Source organism: Nerophis lumbriciformis, linkage group LG16 (genome assembly GCF_033978685.3).
Source record: "Nerophis lumbriciformis linkage group LG16, RoL_Nlum_v2.1, whole genome shotgun sequence".
In the NCBI taxonomy this organism is placed as follows: Eukaryota; Metazoa; Chordata; class Actinopteri; order Syngnathiformes; family Syngnathidae; genus Nerophis; species Nerophis lumbriciformis.
In genome coordinates this window covers 18,302,099-18,328,425 of record NC_084563.2, presented here as the reverse complement: position 1 = coordinate 18,328,425, position 26,327 = coordinate 18,302,099, and the positions used below count along the sequence as shown (strand labels likewise).

Sequence of the window (26,327 nt, the reverse complement as noted above, 5' to 3'; positions counted from 1 at the left end):
GGATCAACAACACCAACATTTTGAGGACGATTATTGTTTTTTCCATGTTGGAATAAGGCTGTAACTTAACAAAATGTGAAGAAAGTGAAGAGTTGGTAATACTTTCCGTATGCACTGTTTGTTGTGTTTTGGGAATTCTGTTTGTTGGTTCTTTATTTCTGCTTGTCAGTTGTGTTTTTTTTTACCCCATGTTGTTTTGTTGACCTCTGCCCTGCTTTTCAGATTGCTCTGAGGCTGACGGGGGGTGGAGCCAGGAGACACACCTGTGGAGAGTTTGGCAATTAGGCCTTCTAACGCTGCCGCCCATTTACATCAGAAGTGGGAAGTCGGAGCTGGGAATGACGTCACAGGCGAGTTGTGAGTGTTCCAGTTATAAGGTCAGAAATCATCCCCGAAAGCTATTTTTGTGCTTGCCTTGTCTGAATACAACTTTTTGTGAAAATATGCACTATTTCTGCCATTTTCACACTCAGTGGATGAAGAGGAAACACAGCAATGTAGAGCGTATAGACCACATTAAATGGATGGACTTTACACTACAGTAGTGTTACTATATATAAATGTTAAGTTAAAGTACCAATGATTGTCACACACACACTAGGCGTGGTGAAATTTGTCCTCTGCATTTGACCCATCCCCTTGTTCACCCCCTGGGAGGTGAGGGGAGCAGTGGGCAGCAGCGGTGGCCACGCCCGGGAATAATTTTTGGTGATTTAACACCCAATTCCAACCCTTGATGCTGAGTGCCAAGCAGGGAGGTAATGGGTCCCATTTTTATAGTCTTTGGTATGACTCGGCTGGGGTTTGAACTCACGACCTACCGATCTCAGGGCGGACACTCTACCCACAAGGCTAAGAAGTGCTAATAACGGATATCATTGAAGCGGATATCATTGTTTACATCCAGGGCAGCCGTATTTGAAACCAACTCGGTAGTGGTGAGAATGGTCTGACTTTCCGAGTAAGAAATCCGACCTCGTTGATATTCCGACTTCCCAGTACAAAAGGTATGCACCACTAAGCCTTGCTGCAGTGAGTTTGGTTGTGGTTCTTTTTTCCTCTGCATTGGTCACCGATTGTACGCCTGCACAACTTGATTAGAGCATTCTGTTTTTTTCCAGTTCTCCTGGCTCCTGGCCGTGCAAGTTTCTGTTTATCGTCCTGACTCGTTTGTAAGTACTTGTACTTTGATTCATATTGCTCCTTTTTCCGAACCTTTTGCCACACTTCTTGTTAATTTTTGGACTATCTTTTCAGCTTTTGTTTCATTGTACTATTGCCGTTTCTTCTCTGATGGACTTGTAAATAATACGTTGTTTTTGAACCATCTTGGGTTCCAGCCATACACAGCCCTGACAGTATTGTCTCTTTAAGCTTGTTTTCAAAAGCCCTTACCTTATTTCACTTTTAATACACGAGGCAGCCTATTCTAATGGGAACACAGTTTTGTTTTGCATAGCACATATTCTTGCTCCTGGTACTACTATGTCTCCATTAGTCTGTCAAGTGGAGTGTCTGTTACAAACAAATGATATTTTAGAGTGTGAGATTGTTGGCCTTGTTGTACTGTGAATAGTATAAAAAAAAAAATACCAGCAGGTTTTTTTAGTAAGCGCTTAACAACGTAAAAATATAAGAGATATTGATGCATACTGTCAGTTCTATTCCAAAGTGAACATTTTAGTGCCAATTGTGTCAAAGTCAGCTATATTGTCATTGACAATATAGCTGAATTGACAATTTGTCAATTCTTTACAAGTCGTGGTCAAAAGTTGACATACACTTGTAAAGAACATAATGTCATGGCTGTCTTGAGTTTCCAATCATCTCTACAACTCTTATTTTTTTCGTGATAGAGTGATTGGAGCACATACTTGTTTGTCACAAAAAATATTCATGAAGTTTGGCTCTTTTATGAATTTATTATGGGTCTACTGAAAATGTAAGCAAATCTGCTGGGTCAAAAGTATACTTACAGCAACATACATTATCAATGTAGGTGATGTAGAAAAGTTACAATCAAATCAAACTAGCTTCATGGCATGGCCTCTTAACTTCATGTGAGTGATTATGACTGACGACACACGTTGACTTCTCAGAGCCCATTTAAATAGGGCTCATGTGATGCAGTCATTAGACTCAGTTACAAACGCGACAATGGGAAAGTCAAAAGAACTCAGCACAGATCTGAAAAAAACGAATCATTGACTTGAACAAGTCAGGAAAGTCACTTGGAGCCATTTCAAAGCAGCTCAAGGTCCCAAGAGCAACTGTGCAGACAATTGTTCGTAAGTATAAAGTGCATGGCACAGTTTTGTCACTGCCACGATCAGGACGAAAACGCAAGCTATCACCTGCTACTGAGAGAAAATTGGTCAGGATGATCAAGAGTCAACCGAGAACCACCAAATTGGAAGCTGCTGGAACACAGATGTCAGTGTCCACAGTCAAGCCTGTTTTGCATCGCCACGGACTGAGAGGCTACCATGCAAAAAGGAAGCCCTTGATCCAGAAGCGACACCTTAAAGCTTGTCTAAAGTTTGCTGCTGATCACATGGACAAAGTTAAGACCTTCTGGAGGAAAGTTATGTGGTCAGATGAAACAAAAATTGAGCTGTTTGGCCACTGTCAAGCATGGTGGTGGTAGTATTATGCTCTGGGCCTGTTTTGCTGCCAATAGAACTGGTGCTTTACAGAGACTAAATGGGACAATGAAAAAGGAGGATTACCTTCAAATTCTTCAGGACAACTGTAGATCATTTGGTAAAATGACTGTTTTGTTGTTGTAATTTTCGAACACACCACCAGGGTGTGCACATCAGGGAATCAGTTATTACCACTCTCTCATGCAGTGCGTATGTAAAATTGCTGTCCTCCTGAAGTCTTTATTAAAGCCAAGTTATTCATGCAGCTCGACATGGTTCTTCCTACTGGTAACCACAAACAACAACAACAACCTAAAAATAATCAGCAGAATGGCCTTCCCAAAGTCCTGACTTAAACGTGTGGACAATGCTGAAGAAACAAGTCCATGTCAGAAAACCAACACATTTAGCTGAACTGCACCAATTTTGTCAAGAGGAGTGGTCAAAAAATTCAAGCAGAAGCTTGTGGATGGCTACCAAAAGCGCCTTATTGCAGTGAAACTTGCCAAGGTACATGTAAGCAAATATTAACATTGCTGTATGTATACTTTTAACCCAGCAGATTTGGTCACATTTTCAGTAGACCCAAAATAAATTCATAAAAGAACCAAACTTCAAGAATGTTTTTTGTGACCAACAAGTATGTGCTCCAATCACTCTATCACAAAAAATAAGAGTTGTAGAAATGATTGGAAACTCAAGACAGCCATGTGTGTGTGACAATCATTGGTACTTTAACTTTAACTTTTAACATGATGTTCTTTACAAGTGTATGTCAACTTTTGACCACGACTGTACAAGGAATCGAAATTGAGTTTTCAGCACAGTCCCACTCGAGAGCAGACCAACATTACAGGACCGCTGACGGGTCAGCCAACTTCCAGCGCTCCTTAAAAAGGTGGGAAACAGGTAAACATTGGGGTTGGGGGGGATGAGTAAAAAACTATTCAGTCTAAGGCTGGACTCCCGGGGATGGGGTCCAGACTGAGGCCAGGAAAAAAACCTCAATAGCCATAGCACACACAAACAAGTTACAAATAATTCACTGGGAGGGAGTGGGGGCTACAGTGGCAGGCTGCTGCTATCTAAGCGCTGCCCAGCCATCCATCACCTCTTAGGGATTCAAGCGGTAGCCTTATTTTGCATAATTTGAGTCTTTTGAATATCTTTATTTAAAGTACATGACCAAATAACAGCAACAATCGAGATGAGACAACACAAATACAACTTGATTGTTCGAAGAATCAGTCTTGAAATAGGCAAAACCTCTAATATCAGTAAATGAAAGTTTTGACAAAATAATACAATAGGAAATGACACAATATGTAAGCACCAAATTAAGAGATTTTGTAACCCATTTTGAAATGGTTCAAGTATCATAGTATGCTGCCCACTCAGACCTACACTGTTTCAATATCCATTTCTCTGTTCTCAATTGACTGATAACAACCAAACCTAGCCCCCCCCCCCCACACACACACACACACACACACCCCGAATTGTAAATAATGGAAATAATTCAATGTATACACCCTGATGATTATCTTGTGTGATGACTGTATTATGATGATAGTATATATGATAGTCTATATCTGTATCATGAATCACTTTAAGTGGACCCCGACTTAAACAAGTTGAAAAACTTATTCGGGTGTTACCATTTAGTGGTCAATTGTACAGAATATGTACTTCACTGTGCAACCTACTAATAAAAGTCTCAATCAATCAATCAATCAAAAACCAGTGATGGGCAAGCTACTTGGAAAATGTAATAAATTAAGCTTAGTTACTCTCCATTAAATGTAGCCAAGCTACAGGGGAAGCTATCCTTGGAGAATTGTAGCAAGCTACACTGCAAAAGTAACTTGCTACATTAAACGACATTTCTATCTATGGGCCCACATGCATAATGTTAATGTAACTGAGAGTGTGCAAATACTATTAACTATCTGTCATTTAGCTGGGGACAACCTACTACCTCTAGGGGTCCCCACACCCCACTGTATGTATGTATTTAGTTTGCATTTTCTTTGGCCCACCCCTATAATGTTATTAATTTTAAACCAGCATCTATCTATATCTTGACCAAAAAACAATGACTTGTGTTGTTTGGGAACAGTTGGTAATGGTTATGCGCAGTAAAACTTCATAAACTCAACTCACCTTTAATGTGTGTTCCGATATTTGTGTTGAACGTCTTAGATGACAGTTATGATTTTGGTTTACAGAGTAAACAACTAAAAACTAAAGTTTTGGTAAATAGTTTTGTCAAAATACATAATAGAGAAGGAAAAAAACATTTATAAGTCGCACTGGAGTATAAGTCACATTTTTTGGGGAAATGTATTTGATAAAAGCCAACACCAAGAATAGACATTTGAAAGGCAATTTAAAATAAAGAATAGTGAACAGGCTGAATAAGTGTATGGATCCCCATTAGCTGGTTGCCTCAACAACCCACTAGTCTTCCTGGGGTCCACAATTCAATACAATTACAAGTAAAAGCATACAATTATAACTACACAATACAGAAAAAAGTAAAAAATAAAAGCATCAATAAAAAAACAAGCAAACAATTTACAGTCACAGAATAATAATTACCATATAAATATAACTGTGATGTCTGGAGGAGTGCTTTCGTTCATATTCGTACGTGTTATCGTAACGTAATCAAGCGAACGTCGTAAGAACTACCGTATTTTTCGGAGTATAAGTCGCACCGGAGTATAAGTCGCACCTGCCGAAAATGCATAATAAAGAAGGAAAAAAACATATATAAGTCACATTTTTGGGGGAAATTTATTTGATAAAACCCAACACCAAGAATAGACATTTGAAAGGCAATTTAAAATAAATAAAGAATAGTGAACAACAGGCTGAATAAGTGTACGTTATATGAGGCATAAATAACCAACTGAGAACGTGCCTGGTATGTTAACGTAACATATTATGGTAAGAGTCATTCAAATAACTATAACATATAGAACATGCTATACGTTTACCAAACAATCTGTCACTCCTAATCGCTAAATCCGATAAAATCTTATACGTCTAGTCTCTTACGTGAATGAGCTAAATAATATTATTTGATATTTTACGGTAATGTGTTAATAATTTCACACATAAGTCGCTCCTGAGTATAAGTCGCACCCCCGGCCAAACTATGAAAAAAACTGCGACTTATAGTCCGAAAATATGGTATTTTTTGTAGTCCCCAGCTTGAAGCGTCCCTCTGTCTCAGACTCCCTCGTCGTCATGTGACATGAGTGCGTGACTGTTATGATTTTGCTTCCTAGTTCTGCTTTAGCTTGCCTCCGATTGGCCAGTCCATAATGTTCACCCGGAACATAGCCAATTGTGACTCATCATACGAACACCAACCAAATATCACGGATTTTCTCCGTATGTATGGATCTTCTCATTCATCCAGGTCATTGTTTTCTCCATATATTGTTGTTTACCTTGATCAACAGTCCATTTTCTCTCTTTGTAGCTTGTAGCTTTGATGTAAGCTACCTCGCTACATGGGTCTAAAAGTAGGTAAGCTACTCGTTAAAAAAGTAGAGAATTTACCGCCAAGCTACTGGAAAATGTCGTTAAGCTACGTAGCTTAGCTACATGTAGCTTGTTACTGCCCATCACTCCCTACACTGCAAAAAGTCAGTGTTCAAAAACAAGTGAAACAAATAAAAAAATTAGGGGTATTTTATTTGAACTTAGCAAAATTATCTGCCAATAGAACAAGAAAATTTGGCTTGTCAAGACTTTCCAAAACAAGTGAAATTAGCTGACCTCAATGAACCCAAAAATACCTTAAAATAAGTATATTCTCACTAATAACAAGTGCACTTTTCTTGGTAGAAAAAACATGAGATCTTTTTGCTCAATATGTTGGAAAAATATTCTTAAATTAAGTAAATGCTAGTGCCATTATCTTGACATAATGATATGCGCTCGGCATTACATTTCTTGAAACCAGCAAACTTATACTAAAAACTAGTGTATTGTTCTTAATGGAAAGGCAACAAGGCAAGCGCTTGTTACTCTCGGGGTCTACTAGCCGCTCAGGCAAATCATATTGTCTAAAAATGCATTTTTCCATGGATAACATGACATCATCGCGCCAAGTGCGTGCTCTTTCAGTCATTTAGCGCGCTTATATACAGCCCTGCCCCCGGCCAAATTTTTTTTTATTGTAATTTTGAAGAATTTATCTGAATGTGCATGAACTATTCCTGTTCAAAATTGTTTGAAATGTTAAATGTTTAAATATTAACTGTCTGTTTACTGTACTGTGCCAACTGTACTACTATATGAGTACGTATATTTTCTATTGTTTCATTGAATATAAAACAGCAAAGTCCATTTGGTTGTCATCTGTTTTAATTATGAGACACATTGTGTCAAAATCATGATTTTTTTTTTTTTCATGCTTGAAGTAAGAAATGATTACTTTAAAAAGTAGTTTTATACTTGTGAGTGTTGATGACACAACTTTGCAACAGTTGATATTCTAGTTTCAAGCATGTTTTACTCAATATAGGTCATCAAATCTCAGCAACAAGCTGTAATATCTTACTGAGATCATTTAGGACCAAAACCCTTAAAACAAGTAAAACACTCGAACATAAAATCTGCTTAGTGAGAAGAATTATCTTATCAGACAGAAAATAAGCAAATATCACCCTTGTTTGAGATATTTAATCTTACTTATATTTCAGTTTTTGCGGTGTACTACCTGAGGTAGCTTACATCTAAAATGGGTCTAAAAATAGCTAAGCTATATGAATCACTACTTGTTCAAAAAGCACTGATGCTACCGCCCAACTACTGGGATACGTAGCAAGGCTACATAGCTTAGCTACATGTAGTTTGTTACTGCCCATCACTCCCTATTTCATATCTAAAAGCAGACTTTTGTGGTTTCTTCACGACTTTAAAAATAGCAAATACGTCCCGTATTTTTCGGACTATAAGTCGCAGTTTTTTTCATAGTTTGGCCGGGGGTGCGACTTATACTCAGGAGCGACTTATGTGTGAAATTATTAACACATTACCGTATAATATCAAATAATATTTAGCTCATTCACGTAAGAGACTAGACGTATAAGATTTCATGGGATTTAGCGATTAGGAGTGACAGATTGTTTGGTAAACGTATAGCATGTTCTATATGTTATAGTTATTTGAATGACTCTTACCATAATATGTTACGTTAACATACCAGGCACGTTCTCAGTTGGTTATTTATGCGTCATATAACGTACACTTATTCAGCCTGTTGTTCACTATTCTTTATTTATTTTAAATTGCCTTTCAAATGTCTATTCTTGGTGTTGGGTTTTATCAAATAAATTTCCCCAAAAAATGCGACTTATACTCCAGTGCGACTTATGTATGTTTTTTTCCTTCTTTATTACGCATTTTCGGCCGGTGCGACTAATACTCCGGAGCGACTTATACTCCGAAAAATACGGTAAATCCCACATTCTTTATTTCCATGTACATTCTGGGTGCCTCATTCAGTAAAAAAAAATTCAAATTCCATTCCATTTTTAGCATTCAATCAGACATTATTGTGAGGTTTTGTATTCGTATCAGATATACCGGCCCCCAGACACATTCTTTTTCTCTAAATTTGGCCCCCCGAATCAAAACAATTGCCCAGGCCTGCTGTAACTACTTTGTATCGGATTGATACCTACATTGGTGGTATCATCCAAAACTAATGTAGAGCATCCAAACAGAAGAATAAGTTAAGTTAAAGTTAAAGTGTCACTGATAGTCACGCAGACACATTATGTGTGGTGAATGTGAGTGTGAATGTTGTCTGTCTATCTGTGTTGGCCCTGCGATGAGGTGGCGACTTGTCCATGGTGTACACCGCCTTCCGCCCGATTGTAGCTGAGATAGGCTCCAGCGCCCCCCGCGACTCCAAAGGGAATAAGCGGTAGAAAATGGATGGATGGATGGAAATTACCCTCTTCATTTGACCCAGGCCCTTGTTCCACCCCCTGGGAGGTGAGGGGAGAAGTGAGCAGCAGCGGTGGCCGCACTCGGGAATCATTTTGGTGATTTAACCCCCAATTCCAACCCTCGATGCGGAGTTCCAAGCAGGGAGGTAATGGGTCCCATTTTTATAGTCTTGGGTATGTGAATATTACATTTTAACAGAAGCAGAACAGAAGCAGAAACGAAAGAGTGTAAAAGTAGATGGTTTTTTACCTTCTCTCGTTTTTGTACTTATAAAAAATCTAAGACTTTTTCTCCTTTTTTTTTTTTCTAAGTACAGAAACGAAAGAAGGTTAAAGTACCGTATTTTTCGGACTATAAGTCGCAGTTTTTTTCATAGTTTGGCCGGGGGTGCGACTTATACTCAGGATTGATTTATGTGTGAATTTATTAACACATTACCGTAAAATATCAAAATATATTTTTTAGCTCATTCACATAAGAGACTAGACGTATAAGATTTCATGGGATTTAGCGATTAGGAGTGACAGATTGTTTGGTAAACGTATAGCATGTTCTATATGTTATAGTTATTTGAATGACTCTTACCATAATATGTTACGTTAACATACCAGGCACCTTCTCAGTTGGTTATTTATGCCTCATATAACGTACACTTATTCAGCCTGTTGTTCACTATTCTTTATTTATTTTAAATTGCCTTTCAAATGTCTATTCTTGGTGTTGGGTTTTATTAAATACATTTCCCCAAAACATGCGACTTATGTTTTTTTCCTTCTTTATTATGCATTTTCGGCAGGTGCGACTTATACTCCGAAAAATACGGTATTTATCCCTTTGTTTCAGCTGCAGCTGCATGGTGGGCTGCCTACAAGGTGGCATCTTGCACCACAGAGCCAGGTGTGACATCCCGCTCATTTTTTCGCCTTTGTCTCCTCATAATGGCTTCTTGGGGCCATTGTGCGTTAATGGCGCCACAATTAGCGGGAATCTTGTCGGTGGCGGCCAAACGTATTACATTCAAAACCGTTAAATACTGGAGGAGCCGCGGCACATTGGCTCAAGTGCTTCCAGAATTGATTCCTCGAGATCAGTCACTTTGCAGGATTAGTTGTCACTTTCAATTTCCCCGTAATGGATACGTGACACCAGCGCTCGCTCGTCAACGCTAAATCGGTTTGTTGTGACTGACGAGCCGTATTGATCACCCCCGGCGACGCCGCTCGGGCCCCTCGCCAGCTCCTGCGGGACGGCCTTCCGACTGACGGCGGCAATGTTAATGGCCGTACCTCATCTCCTTAACACGCCCGCACCCTGCTGAGCTTGCAGAAGCTCGTCCTGCCCTTGCTCGTCAGTGGAAGCGCCTCGTGGTCTCGTCGGATGATTTAAAAAAAGACGGTATTTATTTATGTGGCACTTCAAACGTGCACCTTTTTTCATGTGGAGGTCACGATGTGTGTTTTTGGTGGCGGGTTCATTAGCGACCAAGCAAAGCTTCCGGCAATTTTTGCTTGGAATGGCTCGAAAAATACTAAAACTATCCAAATATATAATTATTAAAAACTACTATTAGAATACTACTTTATTTCATCACTTGAGAACAGGTTTTACATTTTTTAAATATTTGTTTCGTGTACAGGAGGAAGGAGACGGCACAGGCAGCAGGGATGTAGTTTAGCTCTATATTTATTAGGGATGTCCGATAATGGCTTTTTGCCGATATCCGATATTCCGATATTGACCAAACCCTTAATTACCGATACTGATATCAATCGATACCAATATATACAGTCGTGGAATTAACACATTATTATGCCTAATTTGGACAACCAGGTATGGAGAAGATAAGGTCCTTTTTAAAAAAATTAATAAAAATAAAATAAGATAAATTAAAAAAAAAAAAAAATCTTGAATAAAAAAGAAAGTAAAACAATATAAAAACAGTTACATAGAAACTAGTAATTAATGAAAATGAGTAAAATTAACTGTTAAAGGTTAGTACTATTAGTGGACCAATCATGTGTGCTTACGGACTGTATCCCTTGCAGACTGTATTGATATATATTGATATATAATGTAGGAACCAGAATATTAATAACAGAAAGAAACAACCCTTTTGTGTGAATGAGTGTAAATGGGGGAGGGAGGTTTTTTGGGTTGGTGCACTAATTGTAAGTGTATCTTGTGTTGTTTATATTGATTTAATTAAAAATAAATAAAAAACCGATACCGATAATAAAAAAAAACCGATACTGATGATTTCCGATATTACATTCTAGAGCATTTATCTCTAATATAAAATATTAGATATTAAATATAATAAAAATATCTCTAATATTTATTATATAACACTATATAATGATATATATATATATATATATATATATATATATATATATATATACAAGGGAATGCAGTGTGACGAAGCCAAAAGGTATGTGTGTGACTATGTGAGAATTAACTATGGACTGGACTCTCACAATATTATGTCAGACCCACTCGACATCCATTGCTTTCGGTCTCCCCTAGAGGGGGGGGGGGGGGGGGGTTACCCACATATGCGGTCCTCTCCAAGGTTTCTCATAGTCATTCACATCGACGTCCCACTGGGGTGAGTTTTCCCTTGCCCTTATGTGGGCTCTGTACCGAGGATGTCGTTATGGCTTGTGCAGCCCTTTGAGACACTTGTGATTTAGGGCTATATAAATAAACATTGATTGATTGATTGATTGATTGAGTGTTGAGCGATAGGAGGCGCGGATGTCCAATAGAGGCGAGGCAGGCTCGTAGGTCTGTGAGCACAGGTAGGAAGTCGGGGGCAATAGTGAGACGTCAAAAGTCCGTGTCCAGGCGGGAGGTCGAGATTCAAGGGGCAGCCAGGGAAGCAGAGGGAATACGGAGAGACGAGACACACAGCTCGTGACGCTTGCTGGAAGGCGACAAAAAGAGGACACGAGACAATTGGACACGACGGGGGAGAAAACACAGAGAGAGAAAGATTGCTTAGAGCTTGCTAGGTTCAGCTTACTGTACAGGACAGGTTGCTACATTCTGGTAGAGGATGCAGGTTTGCACTGGCATAAGTAGGCAGGTCTTCTCATCAGCGACAGGTGTGTTGATTGTTGGCGCCTGGCGCACTCCTGGAGGTGCGCCCTACGCAGCGCACACATGAATGTGCACTGACGTGCGCCCGGGCCATGACTAGATTGTTTAACTTTAAAAATGTAGTTATTAGTAATAGCGTTAATAACTCAAGCAATTTTAGAATGTGTAAAGGTTTGTGTCATGTCTTGTCATGTGTTGTTGTTTTTCAAGGTTTTGTGTTTAGTTCTATTTCTATTGCTCCTTGCTATCTTTTGTTCCCGTTGCTAAAATCGCTTGAGCTCACGCACCGGTTTCTGTTTGTGGATTAGTGTCTCCACCTGCTGCTGCCACTAATCACTCCCCTTGATATGTCTGCCTCGCCCTGCCAGTCCTTGCAGGATTTTGTTTTGCCACACGTTCTTGCTAGCCTTGGGCTATTATTACTTTTCATAGTTGTCATTCTACATTAAGTTTGCCTTGGACATCCCGTGCGCTACCAAGCATCTTGCTGTTTGTTTTTGTCTTTTTGCCTTGCCATTGGAAGTAAAAAAAAAAAAGATTCTTACCTGTTCCGCCACTTCACGTTATTCCACTTCTTGAGGACACAACTGTCTCAGACATGCAACAGTTTTAGTCCAACAATTAGATTTACAAAGTGAAACTAATATGACTTAGGCTCATAATATGCAACTCAAGTTATTTCTAGCCTTCTTTTGATATAATTTTGATCATTATGACGAACAGCTCATGAAAACCTTGAATTGAAAATCCCAAAAAATGTGGGGTTTACATAATCGTCAAAACTCAAATAAATAAACGCTCGACATATCTCTTTATTTTGCATATTAGTTTCATGTTTAAAGTTGAATTGGTGGCTTGAATGGACTTTTACATATTAATTACTTTTTTTTTCAGTTTTACCTGTATTGCTCAAAGAAAACAATATTTTGGATACTACTGTATTTTCTGGTCCATAAGGCACCGGTATAAGCCGCACCCACAACATGTTATAAAATGAAAACATTTGTCCATATATTAGCCGCACCAGACAGATATATATGTTACGAAAATAGTTATTCACACAAAGAGATTTTGTAAATGTTTATATATATATATATATACATATATATATATATATATATATATATATATAAACTTCATTGTTTCCAAACGGCAGTAAAATGGCTGATAAAACAAAACATAAGTTATCGTCATGGACCTACTAGCTGCGGAAGCTCGCTCTCCAATCAGCTAAACAGACTCAAACTCCACGGTGATGTTTTGTTGAATTTACGGGACTTGTATTTCCGGATGAAAGCTCTTAAAAGAAGTGCACTGGAGCCCCTGCAGTGAGTGAACTCATCCAAAAGATGGCACCATAGCACAAACATTAGCACACCTTTTCAGTGTCTTTGCTTGCTTTTAAAAAAAATTGCAATTTTTATTATGGCCGTCAGAAGTAAAAACACATAAATTATCTGCACATATTTTATAAGCCACAGGGTTCAAAGCGTAGGAAAAAAAGTAGCTGCTCATAGTCTGGAACTTACGGTAAATTAAAATATAGTTATAGTTAAAAACAACATTCAAATGTAATGTAATTGTTACATAGTTATATTTTTTATATTAAAATAATTAATATTTCCTTTTTATTGTGGCCATTATACTCCCATCATGTTCGGGTTGTGCTTAATTGTATTTTTAGAATATGCCACGAATGCCCCAGTGATGGACTTTGGATCCCTCCCTTGTTTGGAGGGTTAAGACATGGAGAGGATTTAGAGACTTTGAGGTTTCTTTAAATATTCGATTTAGTGTAGTTCTTCAAAATGTAATGTGTCACTGTTTTAAAGTAATTACAGCTAACTAGTGGTAACAGCTGTTATTATCTGCATGGGCCATTTATTTAGTGGTTGACGTACACACACTGCCTGAACACTAGGGGGTGTCCTGATCAACAAAATAATTGGCTGACATCTAAAATCTCTGATATGAGCGTTCCGATCTTTACTTGTGCAAAGCTGGACAAACATTTAACATCCAAATATCCTCCAATAGGCACTCAAGGTTGGTCTTTTCTTGTATTTTAAAAAGGTAAATATTGTTGTTCATAGGCTACTCGGAGCTAACAGCTACACAACAGCTAAGCAGGCAATAGCACACAAGCTACACCAGGGGTCGGCAACCCAAAATGTTGAAAGAGCCATATTGGATCATAAATACAAAAAAGTAATCGGTCTGTAGCCACAAAAAATGAAGACTTATATAGGTGTTATAATGATGGCAACACATGATGTAAGTGGCTAATTAGCTATGTTAGCCTATTATCAAAATGACTATGTGTCGCAGGCTGACGCAAATTTTTGTTGACAGAAATTTAATATTCTACACATTTTACAACATTGGAAAACAGTAAAACTTCTCAGAAGGTGAGATAACTCCTGGAAATGACTGTCATAGAATAGCCAAATGTATAGATGTGTGTGTCCAAGTTAAAGGAAATGGCAGGCTGTCTTCTTCTAATATTTGTTACAATATTTCCAAGCTGGGTAATGTTTGCTGTGGTCTGGAACAACATGGCACACAAACAACTATCAGAAATGCAGCTAATATTACATACAGATAATGTGTCATGAGACATGCAAATATAAACTAAATACACATAAGTAAAGGAAATTAAAAGAGCTCAAATATAGCTACAAACGAGGCATAATGATGCAATATGTACATACAGCTAGCCTAAATAGCATGTTAGCATCGATTAGCTTGCAGTCATGCACTGACCAAATATGCCTGATTAGCACTCTGCACAAGTCAATAACATCAACAAAGCGCACCTTTGTGCATTCACGCACAGCATAAATAGTTTGGTGGACAAAACGAGACAAAGGAGTGGCATAAAACACGTCTTTCTGTGGCAGCGTCGGAGAAAGTCGTACATGTAAACGAACGGTTGAGTCACAGTCCACACAATGGTGAGTTCAAGGGCCGCTGGAATTAGTAGGACGAAACGTCGCTCGCCAAATACTCTCATCAGTGAAGCATAGACACAAACATAATAAAAAAGTGCGCTTTCGAACAATTAGCAAGGTTCGTGTCGTGTTTGTCCTGGTACACAAACCATGTTGCAACAAAAAACATATTTTTCACCCCATTTTTTTTTTACATTTCAATACATTTTTGAAAAAGCTCCATGAAGCCACCAGGGCTTTTAGAGCCTTGGGTTGCTGACCCCTTGAGCTAGACATATATACATACGTGTCCTCAATTGAACACTATTGCAGAGTAAAACAGCACATTCATTGTATTAATTAATCACAAATGATTGTGGCCACTAGGTGTCACCAAAAAAACAATGACCACTCCACTTCAACTTAAAGACAGCCATGGGTCCCTTCCAGACAGTTACTATAAAGGTCCTTACCATTGTTCTCTGTTTGAGTGGTTTTACTTGATCAAGCCTTTTATAACAGTTTGCACTACAAAATAATAAAAGTATGTATGAATCGGGCTGATATTGTATCACATACTCAGAGCTGTAATATCGGAAGTGAAAAAGTTTTATCGGGACACCCCTGACTAATGACCTAACTATAACTGCTATTTCAAGGATTGTATGTTCAATTCCATATTATATAATGCACTCATTAGTCGGTATGTGCTTTATGTAACTCCTTTTGAAAATACACGCCGTGTGTCTCAGTATGAGGGTGTGATGTCACCCAGTTAATCAGCGACGAAAAATAACAAGGCTAATAATAAACCCTCTTAAATGCAATATAATGAACCATAATGGTGTAATTGTGATTCGGCATTCTAATGACGAATAATGGCAGTAATAAACACGTTGAATAAACCGCGGGAGAGCTTTTATAGTTTTCAGTGATGGATATTCTGATTGTGAAAGAATTTAAAGACCGTTTAACGAAAAATGCACTGCTTTTTAAGTCAAGGCTGTGGAGAAATGGCAGAAATCAGACAAATGCGTTTTAACTAATAAAGAGTATTATAAAATACAGGGGTATTAAGGCAAAACCGTCTTCGAGCCGTCCATAGCGTTTGTACTCGTATAGATTCTTCATTCCTCACGCCAAGCAACCTATATAAGTTTTACAATATAACTAAAACAATTCTTACTTACTAAACAGTCCCATGTGTGATTTTATTTTATTTTTATTTTTATTAAGGATTCCCATTAGCTGGTTGCCTCAACAACCCACTAGTCTTCCTGGGGTCCACAATTCAATACAATTACAAGTAAAAGCATATAATTATAACTACACAATACAGAAAAAAAAATAAAATAAAAGCATCAATAGGAAAACAAGCAAACAATTTACAGTCACAGAATAATAATTACCATATAAATATAACTGATGTCTGGAGGAGTGTTTTTGTTCATATTCGTACGTGCTATCGTAACGTAATCAAGCGAACGTCGTAAGAACTACCGTATTTTTCGGAGTATAAGTCGCACCTGCAGAAAATGCATAATAAAGAAGGAAAAAAACATATAAGTCGCATTTTTGGGGGAAATTTATTTGATAAAAGCTAACACCAGGAATAGACATTTGAAAGGCAATTTAAAATAAATAAAGAATAGTGAACAACAGGCTGAATAAGTGTACGTTATATGATGCATAAATAACCAACTGAGAACGTGCCTGGTATGTTAACGTAACATATTATGGTAAGAGTCATTCAAATAGGTCAATGACTGTATTGAAGAAGGAAAATGCGGTCTTGGCATTTTTTTGGATCTGTCCAAGGCCATTGACACAATAGACTTTGAGATCTTATTGTATAAGCTATATCACTATGGTGTCAGAGGGGTACCTCACCATTGGTTCCGTTCTTACCTATACGGAAGGCAACAATGTATGCGTCAATGATCACAATTCACCCTGTGTGACCATACATTTTGGGGTTCACCAGGGATCCATCTTGGGGCCTCTCTTTTTTATCCTATACATCAGGGGTGCTCATTACGTCGATCGCGAGCTACCGGTCGATCTCGGAGGGTGTGTCAGTCGATCACCAGCCAGGCATTAAAAAAATAGTCCTAAAATTGAGCGATCATAAATCTTCACTATGACGTCACTTTCGTCACTTGATTGACATTCACGGCACCCGAGGGTCTTTTGAGATGACGCTGGCTGCTGCCAGCTCATTAAAATTACCGACTGGAAGGCAAGAAACACTTTATTTCAACAGACTCTGGCGCCGTACCTGTCGTCAAAACTTCAAAGACCGACTGCACAGTTGCGCTAACAAAATAAGAGTCTCAGAAAGCTGGCGTGCACAAGCTAGCAAGCTACGGAGTTTGCCGACAATGTATTTCTTGTAAAGTGTATACAAAGGAGTACGGAAGCTGGACAAATAAGATGCCAAAAACCAACCACTTTCATGTGGTATTGGACAGAAAGGAGGACTTTTTTTCTCCTCCATTCGAAAATGCGGACGTTATCAGCACCACTGTCCAATCAATGCAAGTCATCAGAATCAGGTAATACACCAACTTATATTCTTGTCTTCATGAAAGAAAGGAATCTATATGTGTTAAACATGCTTGTATTATCTTTAAACACCTTTAAGTTGTTAACAATATTAACTATATGTGGTAAACATGCTTGTATTATCTTTAAACACCTTTAACTTATTAACAATATTAACTATGTGTTAAACATGCTTGTATTATCTTTAAACCCCTTTAACTTGTTAACAATATTAACTATATGTGTTAAACATGCTTGTATTATCATTAAACACCTTTAACTTGTTAACAATATTAACTATATGTATTAAACATTGTTGTATTATCATTAAACACCTTTATTTTTTTTAACAATATTAACTGTGTTAAACATGCTTGCATTATCATTAAACACCTTTAACTTGTTAACAGAAACATATATTTCATAAATAAGTAAATATAAATTATATATATGAATGAGGTAGATCCCCACGACTTGATCAATTGAAAAGTAGCTCGCCTGCAGAAAAACTGTGAGCACCCCTGATATACATAAATGATTTTGTAAACTCCTCCGAAACTTTTCATAAAATAATTTTTGCTGACGATACAAATGTGTTTACCTCACACAGGAGTCTACACGATCTACAAGTAACTGTCAATTCAGAGCTTGTGAATGTGGATTCCTGGTTCAAATGCAATAAGCTCTCATTAATGTAAACAAAACAAATTGTATTCTATTTCGTTTTAATAAAGACCGGACAAATACTGAGCACTGCCATATCAACATCAATGGGCAGGAAATAGAGAGAGTGTACTCCACAAAATTTCTGGGGGTCATCATTGACGAATACCTCAATTTCAAATGTCACATTAGCCATCTGTTAAACAAATTATCCAAATATGTTGGCCTGTTCTTTCACCTTCGACATTATCTTCCTCTTTATGCTCTACTTACCCTATATAAAACTCTCTTTGAACCACATCTAAACTACTGTAATGTCATCTGGTGTAACACCTTCCCTACCTACCTTTACAAATTAAAATCCATGCAAAAGAAAATCATACGGGCCCTGTCATGGTCCAAGTTTAATGCCCTCACTCGTCATCTATTCCATAATTATCATCTCTTAAGACTGACAGAGTTCAATATGTATCAAAATGCTTGTTTAACCTATCAAGTCATTTATAGGCTCTGTAGCTTGGTTTCTATCTACCATCCCCAGCATGCCCACAACACTCGTAACTTAGATCTGATATCAGGTAAACATCGTTTACTGGCTTATACCGCTCGAAGTGTTGTATGCAACCGCCTTAATGAGAGCCTCAAGATCCATTCTCCAACTTCAAAAAGAAACTGAAAACTTACCTATTAACCACCTATCTTTAATGCCTCATGTGGGGTAGACTACTATTGGGTTTTGCATGGTTGAATGAATGTATGTATGTATGTGTATGCTTGCTTTAGTACTATTATCTTGTGTTTATCATATAGCGTTGTTGTTGTTTTTGTTGTTGTTGTGCTTGCTACCATGTTTCATCATTCCATGTATATACTGTCCTCTGAACCCCCTGTCAAAAGCTTCTTCTAGCTTATTTGGGGGACCCTTTCACGTACCAACATCTTTAAATGATGATATTCACTACTATTATAATTGTTATATAGTATTGTGAATAAACTTGAAACTTGAAGAAAAAAAAAAAAGGCAATTTAAAATAAATAAAGAATAGTGAACAACAGGCTGAATAAGTGTACGTTATATGAGGCATAAATAACCAACTCAGAACGTGCCTGGTATGTTAACGTAACATATTATGGTAAGAGTCATTCAAATAACTATAACATATAGAACATGCTATATGTTTACCAAACAATCTGACACTCCTAATCGCTAAATCCCATGAAATCTTATACGTATAGTCCAGGGGTCGGCAACCTTTACCACTCAAAGAGCCATTTTGACCAGTTTCACAAATTCAAAAAAACAATGGGAGCCACAAAAATCTTTTGATATTTAAAATGAAATAACACTGCATACAAAGTTTGTTTTTTTTTGCTTTGTGCTATGTATAAACCAAGGGTCTCAGACACGCGGACCCCACCTTAATATGAAAATTTAATGTTAGTGCGGCCTGCGAGTTTTATATGAATGGCGCATGACAGCGTCATACTTGTCAACCCTCCCGATTTTTCCGACAGACTGCAAATTCCAGGGCAATTATTCTCTCGAACGTGCCGTAATGGTACAGCATATAGCACCCACTATAACCAGCGTACCGGCCGAGCCACACGATGTAAGGGGCTTTTACTTGCTCACTTAAGTAACAGCAAGGCATACTTGGTCCACAACCACACAGGTTACACTGACGGTGGCGGTATAAAAAACTTTAACACTCTTACTAATAATGCGCCACACTGTGAACCCACACCAAACAAGAATGACAAACCCATTTCAGGAGAACATCTGCACCGTAACACAACATAAACACAACAGAACAAATACAGGGCTGCCCTGACTCTTCCGGGCTCCATTATACACCCCCGCTACCAAACCCCGCCCACCTCAACCGACGCACGGAGGGGAGGGGGTTGATGTGTGGGGGAGCAGGGTTGGGGTGGGGGCGGGGTTTGGTGGTAGCAGGGGTGTATAATGTAGCACGGAAGAGTCAGGGCTGCATGGGATTCTGGGTATTTGTTCTGTTGTGTTTATGTTGTGTTAAGGTGCAGATGTTCTCCCGAAATGTGTTTGTCATTCTTGTTTGGTTTTGGTTCACAGCGTGGCGCATTATTAGTAAGAGTGTTAAAGTTGTTTTATATGGCCACCGTCAGTGTAACCTGTGTGGCTGTTGAACAAGTATGCCTTGCTGTAACTTACGTGTGCAAGCAGAAAATGCACACAACAACAGGCTGGGCTGGCACGCTGTTTGTACAGTTTGTAGGGGGCGCTAAATGCTGTACCATCATGGCACACCCTTATTAATATTGTTAGGGTGAAAATCGGAAAATATTAATCCTGGGAATTTCGGGCGAGAGGCACTGAAATCCGGAAGTCTCCCGGGAGGGTCGGCAAGTATGCAGCTGAGCCGCATCAGAGTGGTCAAAGAGCCGCATGCGGCTCCGGAGCCGCGGGTTGCCGACCCCTGGTCTAGTCTCTTATGCGAATGAGATAAATAATATTATTTGACATTTTACGGTAATGTGTTAATCATTTCACACATAAGTCGCTCCTGAGTATAAGTCGCACCCCCGGCCAAACTATGAAAAAAACTGCGACTTATAGTCCGAAAAATGCGGTAGCTAACATGCTAACAGGTTTACTTCAAAACCAGGGTTGTAACTATTCGTTTTAACGATTCGATCCAGAATTCGTGACATTTTTTTTAGAACGATAAGATTCAAATACGGTTCAGTGAGTTGTAATCGATTCAGTAACTTTTTGGCAAAAAAAATTCAACCAGTGTGACTGTGAAATAAATACTGGGCGTAGCAGGATAAATGTCATATATTGCTGTTATTTGGAGATTACAGTGGCTAAAATCACCCAAGATAATTGCAGCAGCTGTGTATTATCATATTTATACCACATTCTACAGAGGCACTATAGAGAGCCTGCTGACCTACAGCATCTCTGTCTGGCCTGTAGCCTGCAGTGCCTCAGACTGGAAGTCTCTGCAGAGAGTGGTTAAGACGGCAAGAAAGGTCATCAGGACTCCTCTTCCTCCTATCCAGGAAATCGCAAAAAGCCGCTGCCTGACCAGGGCTCAGAAAATCTGCAGAGACTCCTCCCACACCCACCAAGGACTGTTTTCACTGCTGGACTCTAGAAAGAGGTTCCGCAACCTCCGTAGCAGAACCTCCAGGTTCTGTAACAGCTTCTTCCCTCAGGCCGTTAGACTCTTGAACGCATCATAATTATCCCCTCAATTACCCCCAAAATGGATAAACTCGCTGGAATAAAAAAGACAATATAACATACAGACCCTGTTTCCATATGAGTTGGGAAATTGTGTTAGATGTAAATATAAACGGAATACAATGATTTGCAAATCATTTTCAACCCATATTCAGTTGAATAAGCTACAAAGACAACATATTTGATGTTCAAACTGATAAACTTTTAAAATGTTTGCAAATAATCATTAACTTTAGAATTTGATGCCAGCAACACGTGACAAAGAAGTTGGGAAAGGTGGCAATAAATACTGATAAAGTTGAGGAATGCTCATCAAACACTTATTTGGAACATCCAACAGGTGAACAGGCAAATTGGGAACAGGTGGGTGCCATGATTGGGTATAAAAGTAGATTCCATAAAATGCTCAGTCATTCACAAACAAGGATGGGGCGAGGGTCACCACTTTGTCAACAAATGCGTGAGCAAATTGTTGAACAGTTTAAGAAAAACCTTTCTCAACCAGCTATTGCAAGGAATTTAGGGATTTCACCATCTACGGTCCGTAATATTATCAAAAGGTTCAGAGAATCTGGAGAAATCACTGCACGTAAGCAGCTAAGCCCGTGACCTTCGATCCCTCAGGCTGTACTGCATCAACAAGCGACATCGGTGTGTAAAACATATATCCCCACATGGGCTCAGGAACACTTCAGAAATCCACTGTCAGTAACTACAGTTGGTCGCTACATCTGTAAGTGCAAGTTAAAACTCTACTATGCAAGGCGAAAACCGTTTATCAACAACACCCAGAAACGCCGTCTGCTTCGCTGGGCCTGAGCTTATCTAAGATGGATTGATACAAAGTGAAAAAGTGTTCTGTGGTCTGACGAGTCCACATTTCAAATTGTTTTTGGAAACTGTGGACGTCGTGTCCTCCGGACCAAAGGGGAAAAGAACCATCCGGATTATTATAGGCGCAAAGTTGAAATGCCAGCATCTGTGATGTTATGGGGGTGTGTTAGTGCCCAAGACATGGGTAACTTACACATCTGTGAAGGCACCATTAATGCTGAAAGGTACATACAAGTTTTGGAGCAACATATGTTGCCATCCAAGCAACGTTACCATGGACGCCCCTGCTTATTTCAGCAAGACAATGTCAAGCTACGTGTTACATCAACGTGGCTTCATAGTAAAAGAGTGCGGGTACTAGACTGGCCTGCCTGTAGTCCAGACCTGTCTCCCATTGAAAATGTATGGCGCATTATGAAGCCTAAAATACAACAACGGAGACCCCCGGACTGTTGAACAACTTAAGCTGTACATCAAGCAAGAATGGGAAAGAATTCCACCTGAAAAGCTTAAAAAATGTGTCTCCTCAGTTCCCAAACGTTTACTGAGTGTTGTTAAAAGGAAAGGCCATGTAACACAGTGGTGAACATGCCCTTTCCCAACTACTTTGGCACGTGTTGCAGCCATGAAATTCTAAGTTAATTATTATTTGCAAAAAAAAAATAAAGTTTATGAGTTTGAACATCAAATATGTTGTCTTTGTAGTGCATTCAATTGAATATGGGTTGAAAAGGATTTGCAAATCATTGTATTCCGTTTATATTTACATCTAACACAATTTCCCAACTCATATGGAAACGGGATTTGTACATACATCGATTTTTTTGGTTAAAAAAAAGCCAATAACGCCATTTTTAGGTACACCGGTACCAAAATATGTCTTGACTTTTCTCCCTCATCACTGCTGCCTCCTCTTGCAGCCAACGCATGACTTTGTCACGCAGTAACCTTGTATTATTGAAGCATCTTTTGTGCGAAGACCATGACTTCTTTACCATCTTGGTAACATATTAGTGGACTGAAAGTAGCACCAAGGTCAGCAGCCCCTTTTTTTTTAAAGGAGGTTTTAATAATATGGCTACCTCCTGCCAGACTTATTAATCATTCAATAAAATGTAAGGTGATAATGGAGCACATTTTGGAGTTGAAAAAAAAAACCCTGTCGCCATATAATAAGTGTGATGAATACATTAGCGATGCTCAGCGAGACAGGCGTGATTAGTACGTATATCAGCATATGCCAAGGCGACAGCTGAATGATTCGCTTATAGATGGGGGGGAGCGGCGGCCATTGTGGAAGACGGAGCGGATCGCGTGTGTCCGCTAATAAAAAGCCCTCAAGGACGCAAAAGGGAAGGGCCATATGAAAAAAGAAATTAGAACCAAAAGAGAGCTAATTTGCCAGGCGATCAAATGCAAAGTATAATAGAAAATACGGCCGGTGTAGATTCTATTAACATTGGGAAGACGTAAAAAGGTACCAAAAAATTTGGGGTTTAAGAGTAAGGGTGTGGAAGGTGATAGGAAGTTTAAGGAGACTGTTTGTCATCAGTGTGGGCACCGGGGAAATGAATAGATAGTGAAGCAGGGTGGAAATGCATTACAAGTTACAAGTGGGCCTGCGAGGTAATCTCATCGCTGGTGTGCAATATTTTATCACACATTTACACAGCATGCATTCCATTTTACCGCCAGACACACCCTTTTTTTTTATTTTTTATCTCAACCCCTCAAAAACAGCTTAGGAGAAGCAATAAAGAAACTTTAGTAGTTGCGCGCACCGGACGCAACTTCAGGCACACCCATTAATGTCAAGCTTCACTCCTGTGAGAATCCTGCGTGTGACTGAAGCATTAAAAGGGAACTGCACTTTTTGGGGGATTTTGACTATTGCTCACAATCATTATGAGAGACAAAAAGACAAAAGGTTGTTTTTTTTTCATTTTACCATGTAAAAAAACGGCTTGTTCTTGGTAGCTAGAAATGTAGCTAATGGGAGCAATCAATTATACCTCTAAATTAGAGATGTCCGATAATGGTTTTTTTTGCCGATTTCCGATATTGTCCAACTCTTAATTACCGATTCCGATATTAACCGATATAAACAGTCATGGAATTAACACATTATTAGGCCTAATTTTGTTGTGATGCCCCGCTGGATGCATTAAACCAGGGGTGCTCATTACGTCGATCGCGATCTACCGGTCGATCTCGGAGGGTGTGTCAGTCGATCACCAGCCAGGCATTAAAAAAATAGTCCTAAAAATGAGCACTATGACGTCACTTTCGTCACTTGATTGACATTCACGGCACCCGAGGGTCTTCTGAGATGACGCTGGCTGCTGCCAGCTCATTAAAATTACCGACTGGAAGGCGAGAAACACTTTATTTCAACAGACTCTGGCGCCGTACCTGTCGTCAAAACTCCAAAGACCGACTGCACAGTTGCACTACCAAAATAAGAGTCTCAGAAAGCTGGCGAGCACAAGCTAGCAAGCTACGGAGTTTGCTGACAATGTATTTCTTGTAAAGTGTATACAAAGGAGTACGGAAGCTGGACAAATAAGATGCCAAAAACCAACCACTTTCATGCGGTATTGGACAGAAAGGAGGACTTTTTTTCTCCTCCATTCGAAAATGCGGACGTTATCAGCACCTTTGTCTGATTCCAATCAATGCAAGTCATCACAATCAGGTAATACACCAACTTATATTCTTGTCTTCATGAAAGAAAGGAATCTATATGTGTTAAACATGCTTGTATTATCTTTAACCACCTTTAACTTGTTAACAATATTAACTATATGTATTAAACATTCTTGTATTATCATTAAACACCTTTAATGTATTAACAATATTAACTGTGTTAAACATGCTTGCATTATCATTAAACACCTTTAACTTGTTAACAAAAACATATATTTCATAAATAAGTAAATATAAATTATATATATGAATGAGGTAGATCCCCACGACTTGATCAATTGAAAAGTAGCTCGCCTGCAGAAAAAGTGTGAGCACCCCTGCATTAAACAATATAACTTTACCATGAATTGATTAACTTATTCGGGTGTTACCATTTAGTGGTCAATTGAACGGAATATGTACTGTACTGTGCAATCTACTAATACACGGTTCAATCAATCATTCAAAAACAAGGTTTTCCAAAATAAGAGAACAACTTCAACTCCAGTTATGGAAAAAAAATGCCAACATGGCACTGCCATATTTATTATTGAAGTCACAAAGTGCGTTATTTTTTTTAACGTGCCTCAAAACAGCAGCTTGGAATTTGGGACATGCTCTCCCTGAGATAATCCTGATACCCACTACAACTATGGTAAATACTATACTTTGACTTTCACAAAGTGCATTATTTTTTTTTTTTTTTAAACATGCCTCAAAACAACAGCTACAAAAACAATGAAGGCACACAGCTTCAGTCGGTGGTAGCGGGGGGGTGTATATTGTAGCGTCCCGGAAGAGTTAGTGCTGCAAGGGGTTCTGGGTATTTGTTCTGTTGTGTTACGGTGCGGATGTTCTCCCGAAATGTGTTTGTCATTCTTGTTTGGTGTGGGTTCACAGTGTGGCGCATATTTGTAACGGTGTTAAAGTTGTTTATACGGCCACCCTCAGTGTGACCTGTATGGCTGTTGATCAAGTATGGCTTGCATTCACTTATGTGTGTGCGTGTAAAAGCTGCATGTATTATGTGACTGGGCCGGCACGCTGTTTGTATGGAGGAAAAGCGGACGTGATGACAGGTTGTGGACAACGCTAAAAGCAGTGTCTTTAAGGCACGCCCCCAATAATGTTGTTCGAGTGGAAATCAGGAGAAATTCGGGAGAATAGTTGCCCCGGGAGATTTTCGGGAGGGGCACTGAACTCCCGGGAAAAGGGTTGGCAAGTATGCCCTATGTCCGTGTTTTACCGGATATGTACAGAGGCGTTTTAAAAAGTCATTAATTTTACTTTTTGAAACCGATACCGATAATTTCCGATATTACATTTTAAAGCATTTATCGGCCACCTCTATTCTAAATCACTTTAAAAATGCATTCAAAAACCGCCAACAAAACTTCATTTACGTCCAGTAATCTGTATAATAACCAAGCTTTAGCGACATTGTTATTGTAAGAGTGAACACTGAGGAAATCTTTTTCTAGCGTAGTCACACATCGGCGTGCTTTGGTGTTAGCCGTAAAAGCTAGTTACGGAAAGAGATAAGCTCGCTTCTACGTCAGCACGAAACACGTTTGAGTTTGTAATGCACAACACAATGGATAGAACACCAATCTGTACTGACTGAAAAACATGAACAATCATATTACAGTAAAGTATTATTTCATGTTTTGTTTGTACACAGCTAGCCAGACAGTGTATGTACTGTAGTTGTAATAACAC

General features: G+C 38.9%; 1 long non-coding RNA gene across 1 annotated transcript in view; it reads left to right on the top strand.

Moving 5' to 3' along the window:
• Positions 1 to 241: 241 nt before the first annotated feature.
• The window catches only part of LOC133617376 (uncharacterized), a 42,864-nt gene continuing 16,778 nt past the window's right edge, over positions 242 to 26,327 (top strand). Inside the window, exons 1-3 of the long non-coding RNA XR_009816991.1 lie at positions 242 to 377; positions 908 to 1,007; positions 1,122 to 1,172. This is a non-coding gene — a long non-coding RNA (uncharacterized lncRNA). The remainder of the gene's footprint in view (positions 378 to 907; positions 1,008 to 1,121; positions 1,173 to 26,327) is intronic.